The sequence below is a fragment of the Hyperolius riggenbachi genome, chromosome 3 (assembly GCF_040937935.1).
Source record: "Hyperolius riggenbachi isolate aHypRig1 chromosome 3, aHypRig1.pri, whole genome shotgun sequence".
NCBI classification, from domain to species: domain Eukaryota; kingdom Metazoa; phylum Chordata; class Amphibia; order Anura; family Hyperoliidae; genus Hyperolius; species Hyperolius riggenbachi.
The window spans coordinates 235411994-235435448 of record NC_090648.1 but is presented as its reverse complement, the minus strand read 5'-3'; the positions used below and the strand labels follow the sequence as shown (position 1 = coordinate 235435448).

The window sequence follows — 23455 nt, the reverse complement described above, 5'->3', positions numbered from 1 at the left end:
CATACACACATCAGACTAGTCTTTGGAAAATGAAAGATCACAGACCATTCTTACCCCCTTCCATGTAGTATGAGAGCTATACCTTCACAGTCTTCTATGGAGCTGAACTCCCCCATCAGAAAAAAAAATCTTTGCAAGATGCTGCACACAGATGCTGTACAGACACAAGATCAGTATCTGCAAAAGATCTGTTCCTGCCAAAGATCAGTTCCTGCAAATTGCATTCATAGTCTATGAGATGTGCAGATCATCATACACACCTTGTTTAACTAACATTCATCTGCAAATCAGACAATCATCTGCAGATCTGAAAATCCATCCTGGTGGATCTGATTTGCAGATGAATGTCTGTTAAACAAGGTGTGTATGATGATCTGCAGATCTTATAGACTATGAATGCATTTTGCAGGAACAGATCTTTTGCAGATAATGATCTTTTGAATGTCTACAGCATCTTTGTGTGCAGCATCCTGCAAAGATTTCTGTCTGATGGGGAGTTCAGCTCCATAGAATAGACTGTAGGTATGGCTCTCATACTACATGGAAGGGGGTAAAATTGGTCTGTGAGCTTTCATTTTCCAAAGACTATGGTCTGATGTGTGTATGAGCCTTTAAACTGATCGGTAAATTATGTGCCAACATACCCTCTAACTTCTATGAGAATACCTAATTTTGGTAAAATGAATGCAAATTACCTCAATTTACCACATGAGGTAAAAATATGACTAAAACCTACCAGAATTGCTTAATGTCATTACCTCATGAGGTAAATCACACACACACACACGTGTGTGCCCCCAGCCTCAGCTTATTACACTCACTCAGTCCATCGCTGATGGAGCAGAGCTGGCCCTGGAGACTTCTCCAGCATCACAACAGTACAGAGCACTTGGGAAGGGGGGTAGAGAGGTTGGGGGCTGGGCACTGCACACAACACCCTGCTGAACACTGAATAGGGACTTTTCTACAAATGTTTGTAGGATTCCACATCAGTGGCTGAGCAGATGCAGTCATTAGAACAATTGTGCAGAGCAAAAAAAAATTCTCTCTGTGCCCTTAGTTGTCAGTTTCTCAGGACAGAAAAAAGATACTTCACCCCCATGGGGCCCCTGCAGCTTTTGGCCCCCCTGCAGCGGCTATTGTTACACCCCTGGGCCAAGTGTCTGCAGGAAATCACTATTGTTAACCAGCTACAAAGTTCCTAGTGACCAGAATTTATAAGGGTTTTCATGCCACGATCAGATACCATCTATTCATTTGTTATAGGGCCTAGTTTGTAGCAGCCAGCAAGCTATATCAGCTCTCACACAGCAGTAGCTGCTCTGCAATAGCTGCACACTAGTGAGAGGTTAGTTCCTGCTACAGGTAAGATATCACTAGACAGGCTTCTGCCCCTGCTGATAATTTAAGAACCACAGTGAGCAAGTCAAAGACAATGATCATTCCTGAAACCAAAATGCCTTATTACACTAGCACTCACCATTTTCACCCTTTCACACTGCGCATAACCACCAAGAAGCAAAGAAAATCAGAAAACACCTTCAACAAGAACCTGTCAGCATTTAAACTGTGGCTGCTGTGAGGTGGGAGGGCTCAGATTATTAAAGGGGAAGCTCATTTTCAAATCAGTGCAAACCTATAAAGGCTGCTACTAGTCTACTTTAGGCCTCCTTTCCACGGACTATTGAGCTGTGTGCTCAGCAAGCAGTTATCAGGCAGCAGCAAGCATTTACCAGGCAGCAGTGAACAGTTGTGAGAGTTTTAGAGGCATTTCACTGCTTATCAACAGTCTGTGGAAAGGAGGCCTTAGGGGGATGCAGCAGAAATCCTCATAGGGAACAGTTTTCCAATCACAGCACAAAGCATTGTGATTGGCCAAATAGTGTGGGCATAGTTTACTACAACCTTTTGGAAGCCTAGCAGGTTGAGAGGGTGCCGTCCACCCAATCACATTAGCTGAATTAACCTGTGAGGTTTCCTGCTGGGTCCCCTAAAATAGACTAGCACCCAAAGGCTACTATTGCAAACTTTTTTCCTGAATATTAGGGGTCCTTTCCACGAACTGTTGAGCTGTGTGCTCAGCAAGCAGCGAATTGGCGCGGAGCGGCGGCGATCGCGTAGTACACGCAGCTAGCAAAGTGCTAGCTGCATGTAACAAAAAAAAATATGCAAATTGGCCCACCAGGGCCTGAGAAATCCTCCGCGGCGGCTTAGCGCGAACTCAGTTGGGGATTACCGCCAAGGAGGTTGATCAGCAGGGTTGCTCAGCAGGACCCTGAATGCGAAGTTTCCCCGAAAAATTCGGGTGTTTTTTAGGTTTGCCGCATGCGAACCCGAACCCGAATGCTGCGATTTCTTGCCGAACCCGAATACGAAGCATGCCGAATGCGCGCGCTGGAATTCGGCCGGATGGAGCTGTGGGTTCGGTTTCGGCTTCGGGATTCGGGGATGACGTGATTGGGCCAATCAGAAGTATTCCTGCCGAGGAGCTGGCAACCCTAGCAACCAATCAGAGGAAGGGAGCCTGGCCCTCCCCTCCTCTATATAAGGCAGCGGCCATGTTGCGGAGCCACGCACTTGTGTGACTGCTGCTGGTACTGAGAGATTCTCCAGTGCTGTGCTGTGTCTGAGCAAGTGCTTTTCACTGCTAAACCTAGCGTTTTGCTTCCTAAACACCTCCTAAACACATTTATTGTTGTCTTATATAGTTAGCTAGTATTTTCATTGTTTTTAGTCAGCTAGTGTATAGTGTATACTGTGCTAGGCTAGTGTTAGTCTGTGAGCAGGCTAGGCCTGCTAGCCTAGGTAGCCTTAGCCTACTACTAGCTTAGGTAGGTTAGGGATTGTAGTTAGTTGTGTACTAGTAGTACTAGTTTAGTTAATTATTACTGCTGTAGTCTGTTACTTTATTAGTTTCAGTACTGTGTTAGTTAGTTACTGACTGTGAGTGACAGGTCACCACCAGCATCCATTGTGAGTGACCTGACCTGTGACTGTCTGTCACCTCACCTGCCCGAGCCTATTGAGTGATTGCGTCTGACCGTGTGTGACCGTTTTTAATTGTCACCGATTGTCTGCCGCACGACTTACTTGTAGCCTATTACGCTAGGTGTTTCTTAGTTACCTGCGTGCATACTACTAGTGTCTACTGTCTACTACTATACTACTAGTCTAGTACCCGTTCACTAATTTTTTTTTCAACTTTACTGTGTGATTTTATTATCATCCGTAGTGTGTGTAATAAATAAGAGTTACAACACATACAGGCCACCACACCAGCATCCGTTGTGAGTGACCTGTGACTGTCTGTCACCTCACCTGCCCGAGCCTATTGATTGATTGCGTCTGACCGTGTTTGACCGTTTGTAATTGTCACCGATTGTCTGCCGCACGACTTACTTGTAGCCTATTACGCTAGGTGTTTCTTAGTTACCTGCGTGCATACTACTAGTGTCTACTGTCTACTACTATACTAATAGTCTACTAGTCTAGTACCCGTTCACTAATTTTTTTTTCAATTTTACTGTATGATTTTATTATCATCTGTAGTGTGTGTAATAAATAAGAGTTACAACACATACAGGCCACCACACCAGCATCCGTTGTGAGTGACCTGTGACTGTCTGTCACCTCACCTGCCCGAGCCTATTGATTGATTGCGTCTGACCATGTGTGACCGTTTGTAATTGTCACCGATTGTCTGCCGCACGACTTACTTGTAGCGTAGTTGTTATAATTTAAGTAGGCCTCAGTTATTGGGACTGAGTTTTAGGTAAAAGGCTTGTTCGCAGAATATACCTTTAAATAGAGTTTCTCGTGATGCAGGCAGAAGCATCTCAGTGTCTGCTTGAAGCAAATGATACAAGCAGATACTGAGAAGATGTTCCTAGTCCAAGGTCTTAGGCCTACACTGCCCCAGACAAATGGACTAGGGGAACAATCAACATGGGCCATATTTATAAAACATAACATTCTTGCAACTAGGCCATAATATCTTATTGAATATTAATCGAGTAGGTGTGTGTCCTGACATCACAAGGGATCTGAACCAATCATAGATGGCTCAGATGAGGTCACATTTAACTCTTTCTGGTTCATATAAAGAGGGAGCACGGAGGGAAAAGGGTCTGCACTCTACTTTCCAGCTATCCGGCTCTCTATGCTTCCTAGTTAGAATACTAGCTTCCTGTATGTATGATGTAAATATATGTGATGTACATAGGACATAGGAAAGACTATTTATACTTTGAAGAAATCAAACTGTAACACAAGATGCTTAATAAACCCCTTTGAAAGGTGAAGAAGGCTGTCTCCGCTCTATCTCCTGTATGCTGTCGCTGTGAGTTGCAGCTCTGATGAGTTGCTGGTGCCGGAGCTAAAGGTGATTTATTACAGTTGGTGCCAAAACCCTTGGCCAATCCCAGGTCATTGATTGGTGATCCAGGTGGGCACAAGAGTCAGTCTAATTGAGACTTCTCGAAGCAGCGACTTAGATCTCTGTGAGGCAAGCACAAGAGAACAGGAGAAGCTCAGAGCGAGCTGAGCTGGAAGAGTTAAGAGCGGACTACGGAGGCCAGAGACGAGAAGTGCAAAGCTTTTCAAGCAGAGATAAGCTCTGTGCGGAGTGAGTCGGGAAAATCCCAGTGGCAGGGTCGATGTGGGCGCCCTAATTGGAGTGGACGTACGCCACACATAGGGGAAGGCAGTCCAAGAGAATGGGTTTGGCCAGATCCCATTAGGACCTTCAGCGCATCCGACGCCTGTGAGGAAAACTTGGGCCAAGATTGCTGGGAGACTCAGAGCTCATTTCTGGTACAGAGGCCACACACCGCAAGAGGTTTTGATAAGGAGTTTGGCAATATGGAGTCGAGACAGCGGCAGTGCTGACAGCAAAGATGGAGATGTCAGTCGGATAAGCGAAAAGTTCCAGATGCCAATCTGAGTTTGGAAAACATGAGATTCCTGAAATTGGAAAGAGACTAAAACACGAGATTCCTGAAATTGGAAAGAGACTAAAAAAACGAGATTCCGGAGATGGGAAAACGACTAAAAAAAACTGACTGAGCAAAGCATAGTGCAAATTGCTAATGTTTTTCTTTCCCAAGGTGGTGCTTTTATAATGAAGAGTACCGTGCTGATGGGGATCCTAGGTTGCCATTTCGTCCGAGGAGAACGAAGAGAGGACATTCTCATGTATAATAAGGGGTTAATGAGAATGCAAGGCCCAAACATGTTGATGTTGGGTGACAAAGGTACTGATCCTTCCACACCTCCCTCCACTAGGCACAGACGGACCAAGCAGGGATGGAGGAAAAGAGCACTTGTGCCAGGAGAAAACAAATTTCATGGCACAAGGTGGGTGACAGGTCTGAAGGGTCAGGTGTGCGGGCAGTGGGAATTGAATGGCAGTGTAAATCTGCTATTGAATGCCACACTCCCAGAATCGATGCACCGATCCAAAGGTTTGTTCAAAGGTACATTGCAGTACAATGGGTACATGCAAAAGGTAGAGTGTGTGATTCAGGGGTACCTTGTCTTGGTTATGCAGAGTGAGATGGTTCCAGATTGGAGAGGAACGAGCAGGAGGCGTCAATTCTTCTACCAGAGAGACGCAGGGGACAACATCACACTCTGGAGCTACCAACAGAGAGTGCCTCTGAAACAACTATACACACGTAAAGGCTGGAAAGCCGAGGGTTGGTGGTTCTCGAAACAAGAAGTAAAAATCGAGATCAAGCCACATTTCCAGGTGACAAAGAGGGTGGAGAGAGCGGTCTCGGGGGAGGGAAAGCCAACACAGGGAACCCCATTCACACCACACGGGTCACCACAGGGGACGATATTACACAGTCCATATGCAGCCACTTATCCTCATGCTAGTTGGGTAAGTGAAGAGGTACTCTTAATTGAAAGATTGCAGAGAGTACAGTCTTCCCGACCTCAGGTACATATTGTGCCTCAGGACATAAGGTTGGAAGAGGTCCAATCAGGACAGTTGGGGGCATATTTTGTCAGGGAGATGCTTAAAGATCCTGTGCAACTGAGATTGGACAAGGGGAGGTATATCGATTTTTCTGGAGAAGGATCTTTTGCATGGCAGCTTCGAGATGTTTGGGTGAACAAATGGAAACTGTGCAACATTCCTTTAGGCACAGCCACTTCCTTAGTTCCCACCTCAACCCGTGTCTTCCACCAGGACCTGAGAGGTCAACCTTTTTTGGTGCTAGACGGGGAGGTGAAACAAGTAGAGTTGTCCTCATGCGGGCAATTCTTGCAGAAGTACCTGCGTTGGCCGGGGCAAGTCAAATTTAGTGAAGAAGCCTGCGGGCTCAATAACGCAGAATGCGAGGCTACCATTCAAAAGATCCACCCTGAAGCCCAACCGATAGTTCCTGTGGCTGAAGGAAAGGTTTGTTTTTTTAGCATCCTGTCTAAGGACACATTCAAGGTACATGTTCATAATTGTTCCAATAAGGGGGATCTGTCAAGGGGAACATATTGGGTGAGCGGAGATCCCATATGGATCCAGTAATCCAGGTTGGATGACGTTATTTCTCAAATTGTTAAGAGAACTCTAAAGTGCAAAGTTTCACGGGTAGTTCCCGTCCTGAAAGAGAACATGACATGGGACGAAGGGGAACAGGTTTTGATCCAAGACGACCACATTTTGTTACAAAGGTTAAACAAACAGTACACTAAGTTAGAGGTAAGATTTCACCATGATCCAGGTGATCTTAACGAGGTAGAACGCACAAATAAGCAGGTGAGTTCCAGTCTGACCTGGTGGAAAAGGTTTCCGGTGATGTTCCAGGGACACTCGGACTGGGCCTCTGCAGTTCCAAAGTTCTTTCTACACCCACTGGTCGTCTGGATGGGGATGACAACTTTAGGCATCATTATCCAGGTGAGGTTGCGTGTTAAAATTACGTAAAACAAATTAACCTGGTCCAGAGATTGGTGCCTCATAAACAATCTCCTGAACCGATATTTTCAAATTAAGGGATATACAGGGTACGGGTATAGGTTTAGTAGTACCTGTGATGGAGCTGATTGTATAAAGGCGCTCTTTTAGAAGGCACCTGGCACTGCTCCATTGAGTAACAAACACACAAGTTTCACTTTTCTGTGGTCATGCAAGTTTGTGAGTGATACGCAAGTGACACAAATGCTGAGCATGTGGTATAGAGGGACTTAGAAGTAGGGCCTCCCCAGAGAGCCTGGTTACAGGAAGACCAAGAGGTCGTGCTCTCTCTCTCTTCAAGGGGTAACCGTCTAGAGCAGAGAAGGTGTGTGAGCACGAGCATCGAAAAGTGAAACATAAAGGAAAGAAACCAGGTACTGCTGGGTTCCGAAGCTGGGATTTGCGGATCAAGCCATTTTAGGGGGGATTGTTATAATTTAAGTAGGCCTCAGTTATTGGGACTGAGTTTTAGGTAAAAGGCTTGTTCGCAGAATATACCTTTAAATAGAGTTTCTCGTGATGCAGGCAGAAGCATCTCAGTGTCTGCTTGAAGCAAATGATACAAGCAGATACTGAGAAGATGTTCCTAGTCCAAGGTCTTAGGCCTACACTGCCCCAGACAAATGGACTACGGGAACAATCAACATGGGCCATATTTATAAAACATAACATTCTTGCAACTAGGGCATAATATCTTATTGAATATTAATCGAGTAGGTGTGTGTCCTGACATCCCAAGGGATCTGAACCAATCATAGATGGCTCAGATGAGGTCACATTTAACTCTTTCTGGTTCATATAAAGAGGGAGCACGGAGGGAAAAGGGTCTGCACTCTACTTTCCAGCTATCCGGCTCTCTATGCTTCCTAGTTAGAATACTAGCTTCCTGTATGTATGATGTAAATATATGTGATGTACATAGGACATAGGAAAGACTATTTATACTTTGAAGAAATCAAACTGTAACACAAGATGCTTAATAAACCCTTTTGAAAGGTGAAGAAGGCTGTCTCCGCTCTATCTCCTGTATGCTGTCGCTGTGAGTTGCAGCTCTGATGAGTTGCTGGTGCCGGAGCTAAAGGTGATTTATTACAGTAGTACGCTAGGTGTTTCTTAGTTACCTGCGTGCGTGCATACTTCTAGTGTCTACTACTATTCTACTAGTCTACTAGTCTAGACTAGTACCCGTTCACTAATTTTTTTTTCAATTGTACTGTGTGATTTTATTATCATCCGTAGTGTGTGTAATAAATAAGAGTTACAACACATACAGGCCACCACACCAGCATCCGTTGTGAGTGACCTGTGACTGTCTGTCACCTCACCTGCCCGAGCCTATTGATTGATTGCGTCTGACCGTGTGTGACCGTTTGTAATTGTCACCGATTGTCTGCCGCACAACTTACTTGTGTTTCTTAGTTACCTGCGTGCGTGCATACTACTAGTGTCTACTACTGTACTACTAGTCACCACCAAGTCACCACCAACACAGACTTTATTAAAGTTTACACCCTTTCCCGCCCTCTTCTACTTATTTTTTTTTACTGTATTTGTATAGTGCACTATGACTGGCAGAGGTAGAGGGCGAGGCACCACCAGGAGAGGAAGCGCCATTGCAGGAGCCACTGCCAGCAGCAGCAGGTCTGGGACTGGTGCGCCGCCAGCCACTGACCACAGGGAGGAGGGAGCAGAGGCGCAACAGCAGTGTGTTGCGCCCATCTTTGAGACGGGTCCTCGCCCACGGCCCATTGGGGAGAGTCAGGTGCAGGCTGTGGGGGAAATGATGGCGGGGCAGGAAGCCACCTTTTCCAGCCAGGCCGAATACGAAGCATGCCGAATGCGCGCGCTGGAATTCGGCCGGATGGAGCTGTGGGTTCGGTTTCGGCTTCGGGATTCGGGGATGACGTGATTGGGCCAATCAGAAGTCCCCCTGCCGAGGAGCTGGCAACCCTAGCAACCAATCAGAGGAGGGGAGCCTGGCCCTCCCCTCCTCTATATAAGGCGGCGGCCATGTTGCGGAGCCACGCACTTGTGTGACTGCTGCTGGTACTGAGAGATTCTCCAGTGCTGTGCTGTGTCTGAGCAAGTGCTTTTCACTGCTAAACCTAGCGTTTTGCTTCCTAAACACCCAGGGCCGGTCCTGGACTTTCTGCTGCCTGAGGCAAAGATCGTGAAGGCGCCCCCCTCCCCCGGTCGACAACGGCCGGCGGCAGCCAGCCAAGCTCATCATCATAGTCACGGTCACGACGGCGGCACTCAGTGACTGACCGTGTCCGTGACAATCAGGCAGGGCAGCAGAGCGGGCGGCAGCCGCCACCATCAGCAGGCTTAGGCAGCGCTGCGTCACAGCCTTGGAGGAGACAGGAGAGGCCACAGAGCTCGGAGTCGTCGGACTCGGAGGCCGGGCCCGGCGGCATCATAGGTGGCACGTGGCAGCAGAACTGGCGGGCGGGCGGTGCACAGCTTAATGGGTGGCGGGTCCCAGCCAGAACACAGTCCGGGCGGACTAGTTCTCAGCGGAGGGTCACTCACCGTGTGTGCAGTGCAGGCACGGGGTCGGAGACGGGGTCGGGCACCAAAGGAGCAGCCGGACTTCACTGCAGAGTCTGCACTGCAGCCTGCACTCTCTCTCCTCTCCGCAGTCACACTTCCTCTTTATGTCTGGTGCCGCCCCTCCACTTCCTGCCGCCTGAGGAACCTGCCTCACCCCGCCTCATGGGCGGGCCGGCCCTGTAAACACCTCCTAAACATATTTATTGTTGTCTTATATAGTTAGCTAGTATTTTCATTGTTTTTAGTCAGCTAGTGTATAGTGTATACTGTGCTAGGGTAGTGTTAGTCTGTGAGCAGGCTAGGCCTGCTAGCCTAGGTAGCCTTAGCCTACTACTAGCTTAGGTAGGTTAGGGATTGTAGTTAGTTGTGTACTAGTAGTACTAGTTTAGTTAATTATTACTGCTGTAGTCTGTTACTTTATTAGTTTCAGTACTGTGTTAGTTAGTTACTGACTGTGAGTGACAGGTCACCACCAGCATCCATTGTGAGTGACCTGACCTGTGACTGTCTGTCACCTCACCTGCCCGAGCCTTTTGATTGATTGCGTCTGACCGTGTGTGACCGTTTTTAATTGTCACCGATTGTCTGCCGCACGACTTACTTGTAGCCTATTACGCTAGGTGTTTCTTAGTTACCTGCGTGCATACTACTAGTGTCTACTGTCTACTACTATACTACTAGTCTAGTACCCGTTCACTAATTTTTTTTTCAATTTTACTGTGTGATTTTATTATCATCCGTAGTGTGTGTAATAAATAAGAGTTACAACACATACAGGCCACCACACCAGCATCCGTTGTGAGTGACCTGTGACTGTCTGTCACCTCACCTGCCCGAGCCTATTGATTGATTGCGTCTGACTGTGTGTGACCGTTTGTAATTGTCACCGATTGTCTGCCGCACGACTTACTTGTAGCCTATTACGCTAGGTGTTTCCTAGTTACCTGCGTGCATACTACTAGTGTCTACTGTCTACTACTATACTACTAGTCTACTAGTCTAGTACCCGTTCACTAATTTTTTTTTCAATTTTACTGTGTGATTTTATTATCATCTGTAGTGTGTGTAATAAATAAGAGTTACTTACAACACATACAGGCCACCACACCAGCATCCGTTGTGAGTGACCTGTGACTGTCTGTCACCTCACCTGCCCAGGCCTATTGATTGATTGCGTCTGACCATGTGTGACCGTTTGTAATTGTCACCGATTGTCTGCCGCACGACTTACTTGTGTTTCTTAGTTACCTGCGTGCGTGCATACTACTAGTGTCTACTACTGTACTACTAGTCACCACCAACACAGACTTTATTAAAGTTTACACCCTTTCCCGCCCTCTTCTACTTATTTTTTTTTTACTGTATTTGTATAGTGCACTATGACTGGCAGAGGTAGAGGGCGAGGCACCACCAGGAGAGGAAGCGCCATTGCAGGAGCCACTGCCAGCAGCAGCAGGTCTGGGACTGGTGCGCCGCCAGCCACTGACCACAGGGAGGAGGGAGCAGAGGCGCAACAGCAGCGTGTTGCGCCCATCTTTGAGACGGGTCGTCGCCCACGGCCCATTGGGGAGAGTCAGGTGCAGGCTGTGGTGGAAATGATGGCGGGGCAGGAAGCCACCTTTTCCAGCCAGGCCTCCAGCAGCAGCGAGACTAGTGCCACCAGCACTCCTGTCCGCAGCAGGCCTCCACCAGCGCTTGAGGCCATGGTCACGGTGACCCCATCGACCAGCCTGCCCTCAATGAGCACGCTCTTCTCCCCTGAGACTGTGACCATGTACAGGGATGTTTTGGAGAAGTATGAGTTGGAGATGATGGGGCTATGCAAGGAGGAGGAGGAGTTACAGGTGCAGAAGTTTGTTGTTGGCACTGAGGAGGAGGGCGTGATGCAGGGGATGTTGGGGTAGAGGAGTTGGTTGAGTCGGGCTCACAGGATTTGTTTGGGGTTGATGATGATGACTTGATAGATCCTTCCTATGTGCCACCAGTACCACCAGCACAGTTGGTTAAAGGCAGCTCATCATCGGAGGAGGAGGCGTCTCTGGCGCAGAGGCGCGGCAGCAGCAAGGCGGCCAGCACAGGGCGTGTAAGGCAGGAGCCACAGCCTGCTGCTTCAGTCGCTACCACCACCCGCAGCAAACCTCTAACTACAACCAAAAAGGCACAATCCTCCAAGGGCACCCAAAAACCCCAGCCCTTAAGCGCAAAGAGCAGGTTGAAGTCCCCAGTCTGGCGGTACTTCACCAAGTGCCCAGTGGACCCGACCCGTGCAATTTGCAACAGTTGCAATCTCAGTCTCAGCAGAGGTCGCGATATCCACAAATTAAGTACCTCGTGCCTGCAGACCCACTTACAGAGCAGACATTTTGAGGACTTTAATGAGTTGGAGAAGCTTATGCAAAGTGGTGCAGGCAGTGGTCAGAGCCAGACAGCCACTGCACAGATTTCAGCAGCAGCAGCAGCAGCCGACCCTCCTGCCAGTGGCGTAGCTAAGGAGCTGTGGGCCCCGATGCAAGTTTTACAATGGGGCCCCCCAAGCACTCTATACATAACAATTGATACGGCACACCAAAACCTGCCAATGGCAACTACAGTGTCAGAGGTGCAAGAAGGGGATGAAGCACAGTTTGTTAATGATTACCACCATTCAAAGGATCTATAGAAGTGATTATTATGAGCACAGGACCAATAGAGAGCTAATACTGTAGTTGAGGGAGAGCCCTTCGGGGCCCCTCTGGCCCAAGGGCCCCGATGCGGTCGCTACCTCTGCACCCCCTATTGCTACGCCCCTGCCTCCTGCCCATCCAGCAGCAGCAGCAGCAGCAGGAGCACAGCAGCAACTCACTCCCGGCTGGTTGAGCAGAGGAGGGCTGTCAACCGGTACATCTATGATGCCACTGTCGCCGGCACCGGCAGCAGAAGCAGCACCACACTCCAGCTCCTCACCAACGCGCAATGGGGGCAGATGCAGCAGGTCTGCTTGGTGTTGGCTCCCTTCCTGCAGGGAACCAACCTGGTGAGTGAACAACGGGCATCCCTCTGCCAGTGGGTGCCCTTTATTTGTCTGCTGGACAGGGCACTTGGCGATTTGGTGGATTTGGGAGAGGAGGCCCTGAAGCAGCTGGAACAGCAGCCGCCTGTGCAGTCCACTGCTCCGCAGATATTTGAGTCCCTGGAGGAGGAGGAGGAGTTGGAGGTGCTGGACGTTGCTGCAGGGGGGGAACATCAGAGCGCAGCAGCAGTGGTGCGAGGGTGGAGAGAGGAGGAAGAGTCTCAGGGGCAAGAGGAGGAGGAGGACGCTGACCCTGATGTCTCTGTTAGAGGGTCCACCCTGTTCCCCATGGCAGCGCACATGCTGCGCTGCCTGCGCACAGACCCCAGGGTCAAGCGGATGCAAGCGAGGGAGGACGCCTGCATCAGCAAGATCCTGGACCCACGGCTGAGGGGGAGGTGGGATCAGTTTCTGCCTGCCAGAGACCGTGAGCAGCGAGCAAGGGAGTTGCAGGAGATCCTTGTTCGGCGACTGGAGGAAGCCTTCCCCCCGCCTTCCACTCCCTCTGTCCCTGTCCAGCAGCCAGCAGCACAGCAGCAGGTGCCTGCGGCCAGCAGCAGCATCAGGCGCCCAGGAGACCTTCTGTCATTGACGCAGGCGTTCTACATGAAGGTACAGCAGCCGAGAGAGGAGGTGCGGGCAGCAGCCACCTTCGGTGAGAGTCACAGCCAGCGCATGATCCGGATGGTGGCCGACTACATGGGGTCCTTCAGTGGGCTTGACACCGGCAGCGAAGAGCCTGTGGACCCCATGGAGTACTGGGTGGAGCGCTTGCACATCTGGAGGGAGCTTGCGCAGTACGCCCTGGAGGTATTGTCTTGCCCCCCTTCCAGCGTGCTGTCTGAGAGGTGCTTCAGTGCGGCCGGTGGCGTGGTCACCAAGAAGCGCTCTCGTCTGTCCACAGAGGGCGTGGACAGACTGACATTTTTGAAGATTAACTAGGCCTGGATAGAAGGCACGTTCCTGGCACCTGTTGTCGGCGAAAGGAGGACATGAGGTGCCTGCCTGGGAATTACAATACATTGCCTGTTGCCTGCCATACGTGACGACTCCTCCTCCTGCTGGCCTGCTGCATTGATTTACCTATGAATTTATTTATGTATTTATTTATTGTATTTCTACCGGACTCCTGCTGCTGGCCTGCTGCATTGATTTACCTATGAATTTATTTATGTATTTATTTATTGTATTTCTACCGGACTCCTGCTGCTGCTGCTGGCCTGCTGCATTGATTTACCTATGAATTTATTTATGTATTTATTTATTTATTGTATTTCTACCGGACTCCTGCTGCTGCTGCAGGCCTGCTGCATTGATTTACCTATGAATTTATTTATGTATTTATTTATTTATTGTATTTCTACCGGACTCCTCCTCCTCCTGCTGGCCTGCTGCATTGATTTACCTATCAATTTATTTATGTATTTATTAATTTATTGTATTTCTACCGGACTCCTGCTGCAGGCCTGCTGCATTGATTTACCTATGAATTTATTTATGTATTTATTTATTGTATTTCTACCGGACTCCTGCTGCTGCTGCTGGCCTGCTGCATTGATTTACCTATGAATTTATTTATGTATTTATTTATTGTATTTCTACCGGACTCCTGCTGCTGCTGCTGGCCTGCTGCATTGATTTACCTATGAATTTATTTATGTATTTATTTATTTATTGTATTTCTACCGGACTCCTCCTCCTCCTGCTGGCCTGCTGCATTGATTTACCTATCAATTTATTTATGTATTTATTGTATTTCTAAAGCGGCAACATATTACACTGCGCTCATTTTCATCCTGCTGCTGTCAGTGGTCCCACCGCCCACACAATGCATTGCCTGCTGCCAGTGCCACACGTCACTCCACCTCCTCCTGCTGCTGCTGTTGTATTTATCCTGCTGCTGTCAGTGGTCCCACCGCCAGAGTCCACACTATGCATTGCCTGCTGTCAGTGCCACACGTCACTCCACCTCCTCCTGCTGCTGTTGTATTTATCCTGCTGCTGTCAGTGGTTCCACCGCCAGAGTCCACACTATGCATTGCCTGCTGTCAGTGCCACACGTCACTCCACCTCCTCCTGCTGCTGTTGTATTTATCCTGCTGCTGTCAGTGGTCCCACCACCAGGGTCCACACTATACATTGCCTGCTGTCAGTGCCACACGTCACTCCTCCTCCTACTGCTGCTGTTGTATTTATCCTGCTGCTGTCAGTGGTCCCACCACCAGGGTCCACACTATGCATTGCCTGCTGTCAGTGCCACACGTCACTCCTCCTCCTGCTGCTGCTGTTGTATTTATCCTACTGCTGTCAGAGGTCCCACCTCCAGGGTCCACACTATGCATTGCCTGCTGTCAGTGCCACACGTCACTCCTCCTCCTACTGCTGCTGTTGTATTTATCCTGCTGCTGTCAGTGGTCCCACCACCAGGGTCCACACTACGCATTGCCTGCTGTCAGTGCCACACGTCACTCCTCCTCCTGCTGCTGCTGTTGTATTTATGCTACTGCTGTCAGAGGTCCCACCGCCAGGGTCCACACTATGCATTGCCTGCTGTCAGTGCCACACGTCACTCCTCCTCCTACTGCTGCTGTTGTATTTATCCTACTGCTGTCAGAGGTCCCACCGCCAGGGTCCACACTATGCATTGCCTGCTGCCAGTGCCACACGTCACTCCACCTCCTCCTGCTGCTGTTGTATTTATCCTGCTGCTGTCAGTGGTCCCACCGCCAGAGTCCACACTATGCATTGCCTGCTGTCAGTGCCACACGTCACTCCACCTCCTCCTGCTGCTGTTGTATTTATCCTGCTGCTGTCAGTGGTCCCACCACCAGAGTCCACACTATGCATTGCCTGCTGTCAGTGCCACACGTCACTCCTCCTCCTACTGCTGCTGTTGTATTTATCCTGCTGCTGTCAGTGGTCCCACCACCAGGGTCCACACTATGCATTGCCTGCTGCCAGTGCCACACGTCACTCCTCCTCCTACTGCTGCTGTTGTATTTATCCTACTGCTGTCAGAGGTCCCACCGCCAGGGTCCACACTATGCATTGCCTGCTGCCAGTGCCACACGTCACTCCACCTCCTCCTGCTGCTGTTGTATTTATCCTGCTGCTGTCAGTGGTCCCACCGCCAGAGTCCACACTATGCATTGCCTGCTGTCAGTGCCACACGTCACTCCACCTCCTCCTGCTGCTGTTGTATTTATCCTGCTGCTGTCAGTGGTCCCACCACCAGAGTCCACACTATGCATTGCCTGCTGTCAGTGCCACACGTCACTCCTCCTCCTACTGCTGCTGTTGTATTTATCCTGCTGCTGTCAGTGGTCCCACCACCAGGGTCCACACTATGCATTGCCTGCTGCCAGTGCCACACGTCACGTTTTCAGTTTTGTTTTTTTAAGTACACCTATTTCAATGTGAATTCACTTTAAAAAAACACACACAAAAACCCCGAATTCACGAATACGAATTTTTAACGAATTTTTAGGCGTAACCTCGAACCGAATATGAACTCGAACCGAATTTCGTGGTCGAAGGCGAATTCGAATGTCATGCGGACCCGAATTCGAATGTACCCGAACCGAATTTTGGTACATCTGAGCATGCCTGTTAATCAGCTCTGCTGAGACACTAATTATCTCTCCTGTGCATGTTTGTGGTTTTCTGCAAAATGTACTGTTGGTGGGCCTTGAGGACAGGGTTGGGGAACACTGGCTTAGGTGTCTCTAAAATCAACATTTTTTGACTAAGGGCTCTTTCAGACTAACTGCGCATTTTTTGCACCGTTTAGCTGCAAATTGCTGGGTTAAGTGCCATTGGTTGCAAAACAATTTTTGTTATTCCAAATTCATAACCACAAGCAAGTCAGTGGTTGGCACACGGTACGGTTACAGCCTGGTAAAAAAAAAACGCTGCATGTAACATCCAGGGCCAGCTACTGCCAGCTTGGATGCACATGCAGTGGTCACCACAAGTGCTGGACGCTTGCAGCCAGCTAAGCGCCCTGCATAGAAACAGGGCGCGCTTTGTTTTTTTGTAAATCGCTTTTCAAAGCGCTTTAGCAGAGCGATTTGTTTTTTCACTTCCTGATGCAAGTCAGGAAGTGAACTCTTTGACCCGGAAAAGAATAAATACAATGTATTTATTCTTAAAAGTACTGGGGAAATCGCTTTTTCAAGCGTTTTGCAATTTCCCTATACCTGCCATTATAGGGAAATCGTCCCAAAAATGATACAGGCAGCACTTTACTGAGTGGATTGGAAACAAACCACTCAGATGTTAACAGTCTCATTAGGAATCATTGCACAAGCGCTTTTAGGGCGATTTAGAAAATCGCCGGCGCTTATAAAAGACGCAAAACGCCCTAGGTGTGAACAAGCCCTAAAGCCTTGTTCTCATTGTGTTCTATTGCTATAGAGTCAGAAGAACGATCGGCACTAAATGCTGAATTGGCAAACCTTCTGGGGGGTCTTTAGCATTTACTCACTTTGCCTCCGGTTTTAAGAAGTCAACTGTGTAATAGCAAAAGTAGAAAGATTCCGGGCACCAGCTAGGTTGCAAATGCTAATTTATTTCATCCATCCAGTGACAGACACCATGTATCAGGCAATAGGTCTAACAGCCGTTTCGCAAGCTAAAAATGCTTGCTTCCTCAGAGACCAACCAATGCCTTGTGACAACACCTATATATATAATATATACATAACAGTAATGCAGATAATCCATCTTTTTGTCTGATTATCTGCATTACTGTTATGTATATATATGTGTTGTCACAAGGCATTGGTTGGTCTCTGAGAAAGCAAGCATCTTTAGCTTGCGAAACGGCTGTTAGACCAATTGCCTGATACATGGTGTCTGTCACTGGAAGGATGAAATAAATTAGCATTTGCAACCTAGCTGGTGCCCGGAATCTTTCTACTTTTGCTTCACATTGTGTTCTGTTCGCGTGGCCATCCGCGTTGCCCATTTTTTGACACAATTTTTTTTCCGATTCCCGGAGCTTGCTGTCTTGCAAATGCGCTGGGCATTTTTTGCTTAAGCAGTTTTCCCGAGCGGTTTTTTAATTCACTCCCTGACGCAAGTCAGGAAGTGAACTTTTTGATCCAGAAAAGAATAAATACAATGTATTTATTCTTAAAAACGCAAACGCAATCGCCTCACAAAGCGGTTTTGTGAGCGTTTTGCTTTTTTCCTATACCTTCCATTGAGGCGGAATCACCTCAAAAATGGCCCATGCACCGCTTTTCTGAGCGGATTGGAAACTAACCGCTCAGATGTGAACTTTCTCATAAATAATCATTGCACAAGCGCTTCCAGGGCGAAAAATCGAAATCGAATTTAAAATCGCCAGTACTTAAAAAAGGTTAAAAACCCCCTAGTGTGAACGAGCCCTAAGCGAGCATTCACACTTACCCTTGCAATTCATGCATGCAATTTTCTCCATGCATAATTCTGCGGTTGCAATTTATTTTGTTTTGAAGGAGCATTTGTGCACGTTTTTGTGATGTTTGAAATGTGTTTGTATGTGAAAGTTCACACTTTTTTCCATGAATACCAATGAAATTAATTTACATAAAAACGTTGTATCTCTGAGGGCTGGTTCACATCTAAAATTGAAATTGCTGATGCCAGCGATCTTCAATTGACGCACAGGAGGATGTGGGGACCGAGTACGCGGCTGGAGGAGGGCTGAGAGCTGCGCAGCGGCACTCGCGCCAATGCGTACTGTGTAGCTCAGCTCGGCAGCCATCTTTGGAGGGGAATAATAAAACAACCCGTGCGGTGGGTCAGGACCCAACCTGGGGCCAGTTCTAAGTGAATAATTGCGGCGGAAAGGAACAGAGGGCACCGATGGCCAGGGGCGTAACTAGGCCCCACCGGGCCCCCCTGCAGATTTTCTGAGCGGGCCCCGCCCCCCCCCCCCCCCCCGGGGCCCGCTCGCGGCCGTTTTGTGGGTGCTGGAGGGGTGGCAGCATGAGGGGAAAGCCTTGCCCACAGTCGGCGGGGAGAGGGGTAGTTCCCCCCTCTCCCTCACCTCGGGGCTCTCCCCTCTGCGCCCCCCTCCAGCTCGTAAGTGTCTGTGGGGCTGTGGTGGGCAGCGAGCGGCAGGCAGATACATACCTGCTTCCGTGCGTTCCATCGGAGACTTCTCCCTCTAGCGGCTGACGTCACTTCCGGAAGTGACGTCAGCCGCTAGAGGGAGAAGTCTCCGACTGTGGGCAAGGCTTTCCCCTCATGCTGCCACCCCTCCAGCACCCACAAAACGGCCCCGAGCGGGCCCCAGGGGGGGTGCCGGGCCCCCCCGCGGGCGCAGGGGCTGCAGGGCCTATTCCTACGCCCCTGCCGATGGCTTCCTCCATGGATTTAAAAAGCACTCAATCCTTTAACACTGACACCACTCATGTTTCCTACTGTATAATACACTACATTTTTCTATGTTCATATTCACATGCATTGAAACATGAATGAGGCCTGGAACCCACTCCAAATCGTTATCGCTAATCTCTAGCGTTTTGTATGAGCATTTTGTAAGCGATTTCATGAGTGTTTTCTGGCGATTTTGGTAGCGATTTTAAAAAGTGTAAGCGTTTTGACAGCGATTGGGTAGCGATTAGTGATGTAATTTTTTTACAGTGTGCAGTAACTTCAAAACGCTAGCAAAATCGCTCTGTGTAGGTTTTGACGAGCGATTGCACCAGCATTTATATACTTTACATTGCAGAAACGCTAACTGCTAATGCTAAACGCTAAAAATGCTGCATGTCCTGCGTTCGCGATTTTGGTAATCGCAATTGCTCAGATTCCTGATCATTTTTCTAAAAGATTTTTGAATCACTTCTGTACAAATCGATCGGAAAAACAATTGAAAATCACATTGGACCTGTCAGAAATTATTGATTTGACCCGAAATCTGATGGGAAATTGCATGGTGTGTATCTGGCAATATAAGGTTTCTTTTTAGAGCCCTGGAGAGAGGGTTCAAAGTGACATCAGTTTTCAACTGACAATTTCCTTTGTCAGCAAGCTGGTCATTTGCAGTCAGCTTACCGTGGGCTAAAGGAATCGCAAGTGGTGTGCAATATGAGCGCTATATATGGGTTGTCAACAGGGGAGGACTGGGACCTTTTGGCCTGGGGGAAACACAAACTAGAGGCCCTTTCTCATGGCAGCCCCAGCCCAAATGACGTCACACAAGCACCCCATGTTGTATGTGCCAGTAGTCACGTGGAGCGCCAATGCGGAAATATACAGCGAGGACACTCGAGGGACAGTGTGACAGGTAAAATGCAGGCACCGGGGGGCGCATAATACATTTTGAGGGACAACGGCCGGGGTTTCCGTCGTGTCTATCATTCGTGGTTATCGCACACCGTGATTATCGCACCAGTCAAACACATTGGCCCGAGATTTCCAAATATCTCAGATCGATACATTCAACCAATTTCCATCCAAAATTTTTATCCGATTCGATAATATCAAAATGGTTGGTCGATCGGCTGTCAAGTCAACAGATGTATGGCCACTTTAATTCCCCAAGGTTCATTCCTCCCCTCCCTTATGTCCTCCCCTTCGCCACCATCTCTACTAAGCCCTCAAATATGCCCCTCTTCCATCTCGGATATCCCCTCCCCCCTTACCAGACCACCATCTCCCTTCATCAGGTAACACATCTGTACTGACCTCCCTCCTGGCACTATGATCCCTGTCTCGCTAATGCTAATTTCCGAAGTTTCTGTACCCCTCCTTCCATCACTGTTTTCACTCCCCCATCCCCCCCAACATCCATGCTTTGCTTACCTGCTTTTTATTGGTGGTCAGTGGCAGTGCCTGCCCAAAGCCCACTTTACTATAGTATGAAACCCTATCGGACACTTCCAGCGCCCAACTCACCCGCAGCCTACAAATACTAAGGGCTCAGACACACTATAGGTGCTTTTCTGAGCACTTCCCATATTAAAATCACGGTAAAATTACTCAGAAAAGCGCTTATAGTGTGTCTTAGCCATTATGCAGAGAAGGGGAGAAACAGTGAGGATAAAAAAGCTGAAAGAGAGAGAAGAAGATATTTGCCTCCCCAGGATTACACTTTTATTTAGCTTTCCTGTATGACAAGAAGACACAAACACCCAGTAGTACTAGGGGAAGTGTGGAATAAAAGTGAATGAGGCAGGGCTGGTGCACACCAAGAGCGCTTCTGAGCGTTTTTCAAATAGACAGCAATTTGAAAAGCACTTGGCAAATGTTACCCTATGAGGGTGTTTTCACAGCAGTGTTGTGATTTTTTTCAAAATCGCAAACACGTTGCATGTAGCATTTTTTGGAGCGATTCATTCAAAAATCGCTTCACACTATTGCACTCGCAAATTGCTAGTGATTGCTGTTGCGGTTTTGGCGTGCACTAGCCCAGAGAGAAAAGAAGTGGAAAGAAATTGAGAATAGCCTGAGATGGAGCAGATAGCTTATCTGTATTGAAGCCCCACATCACACAGGGGCTACTTGCCTGTAATATGACTTCTGTCCCTGACAGTCACTCACACAAGTCAGAAAGCAGCACTTCTGGAGTCTAGGGAATGTCAAAAACTTTTCAACTTGTTTAAAGGATACCTGAAGTGACATGTGACATGATGAGATAGACATGTGTATGTACAGTGCCTAGCACACAAATAACTACGGTATGCTGTGTTCCTTTTTTTCATTCTCTGCCTGAAAGAGTTAAATATTAGGTATGTAAGTGGCTGACTCATTCCTAACTTAGACAGGAAGTGACTACAGTGTGACCAGGGGCGTAGCAATAGGGGGTGCAGAGGTAGCGACCGCATCGGGGCCCTTGGGCCAGAGGGGCCCCGAAGGGTCCACCCTCTATCACAGTATTAGCTCTCTATTGGTCCTGTGCTGGTAATAATCACTTCTATAGATGCTTTGAATAGTAGTAATCCTTAACACACTGTTCCCCATCCCCTTCTTGCACCTCTGACACTGTAGTTGTCCTTGGCAGGTTTTGGTGCGCCGTATCAATTGTTATGTATAGAGTGCTTGGGGGGGCCCCATGTAAAACTTGCACCGGGGCCCACAGCTCTTTAGCTACGCCACTGAGTGTGACCATCACTGATAAGAAATTCCAACTATAAAACACTTTCCTAGCAGAAAATGGCTTCTGAGAGCAAGAAAGAGGTAAAAAGGGGAATTTCTTATCAGTGAGGGTCACACTGTAGTCACTTCCTGTCTGAGTCAGCCACTAACATACCTGATATTTAACTCTTTCAGGCAGAGAAAGAAAAAAAGGAACACAGCATAGTTATTTGTGTGCTAGGCACTGTACATACACATGTCTATCTCACAAGTCACTTCGGGTATCCTTTAACACCTTATCCACACATGCAGTCATTATCACAATGGGGAGAGAACAGATTTTTGCCCACGGACCCTCCTGCAAGCACTGCATCATACTGTGTAATTTACCAGCTAGCCTGCCCTCTAAGGCCCCGTTCACATTTGAGCGTTTTTCTGGCGATTTCGGCAAAACGCTCAAGCACTAGCGCTTTTTTAAAGCGCAAGTGCCCTAATACCCTATGGGCCTGTTCTCACTTGGGCGATTTGCGTTAATCGCCGGCGATTAACGCAAATAGCCAAACACAAATATTTATCCTGCACCATTTTCAGGCGATTTTCCAGTGATCGCGTTTAGTGTTACAGAAGCGCTAATCGCGATCGCAAAAAAATCGGCAAGTGTGAATGGTGATTTTTTTTTGCGTTAATCGCCAAAAATCGCCAGAGCAAAACGCTACCAAAAGCGCCAGCGTTTTGCAAGTGTGAATGGGCCCTAAGGCTCTGTTCACATCTAAAATCGCAAGCGATTACTGCTAGCGTTTTGCTGGAGTGTTTTTACCGCGATTAACGTGGAAAAAAATCACGAGACACTAGCGTTTTGGGAGCGATCGCGAATAGCGGTTCTATACATGCTAATCGCGATCACTCGGAAATTGCCGAGAAAACGCTGCATGTAACGGGTTTGCGGTTAACGCTAACCGCAAAACAATGAGAACACTGCCATAGGATTAAATAGCTAGCGGCTTTTAACCAGTTCGGCCTATCTGGACGAGCTTCCTCGTCCAGATAGGCACTGGTGCTGCCGCCGGCTCGTGCGCGCGATCGGGCGCACCCCCGCGCGCGCTCCCGCTGCCCGCCGCTAGCCCCCCGATCAGTGAATGGGAATATAATTCCCATTCACCGATCTAACTTCCCCGCAGAAATACCGACGCTTTCTCTCCAGAGAGCGCGGTATTTCTGCCCCCAGGAAACAACTCCTCAGCATTTTAGTTCCTAGATGCGAGCTGGTTCGCATCTAGGACTTTTTTCACTGTGGCCATCTTGTGGCCAAATAGTAAACTGCACCCACATACATTTTTGATTAAAAAAAAACATTATTTTACATTTAAAATTAGCAGTTTCCCTCCCACACCAAAAATTACCCACATACACTTTTTTTATTTAAAAAAAAAAAAAAAACAATTAAAAAACAAAACAAAAACAACATAAATAGTTACCCAAGGGTCTGAACTTTTTAAATATGCATGTCAAGAGAATATGTTATTATATTATTTAAAATTATAAGCTTATAAATAGTGATGGACGCAAATTGAAAAAATGCACCTTTATTTCTAAATGAAATATCGGCACCATAAATTGTGATAGGGACATCGTTTAAATGGTATAATAACCGGGACAGATGGGCAAATAAAATACATGCGTTTTAATTACGGTAGCATATATTAATTTCAAACTATAATGGCCAAAAACTGAGAAATAATGAATTTCTTCCGTTTTTTTCTTATTCTTCCTGTTAAAATGCATTTACAGTAAAGTGGCTCTTAGCAAAATGTATCACCCAC

General features: G+C 47.9%; 1 protein-coding gene across 2 annotated transcripts in view; it reads right to left on the bottom strand.

The window, feature by feature from the left end:
• LOC137561351 (tubulin alpha chain) overlaps positions 1-23455 on the bottom strand; it is a 32446-nt gene that overhangs the window by 8479 nt on the left and 512 nt on the right. The window lies entirely within an intron of this gene.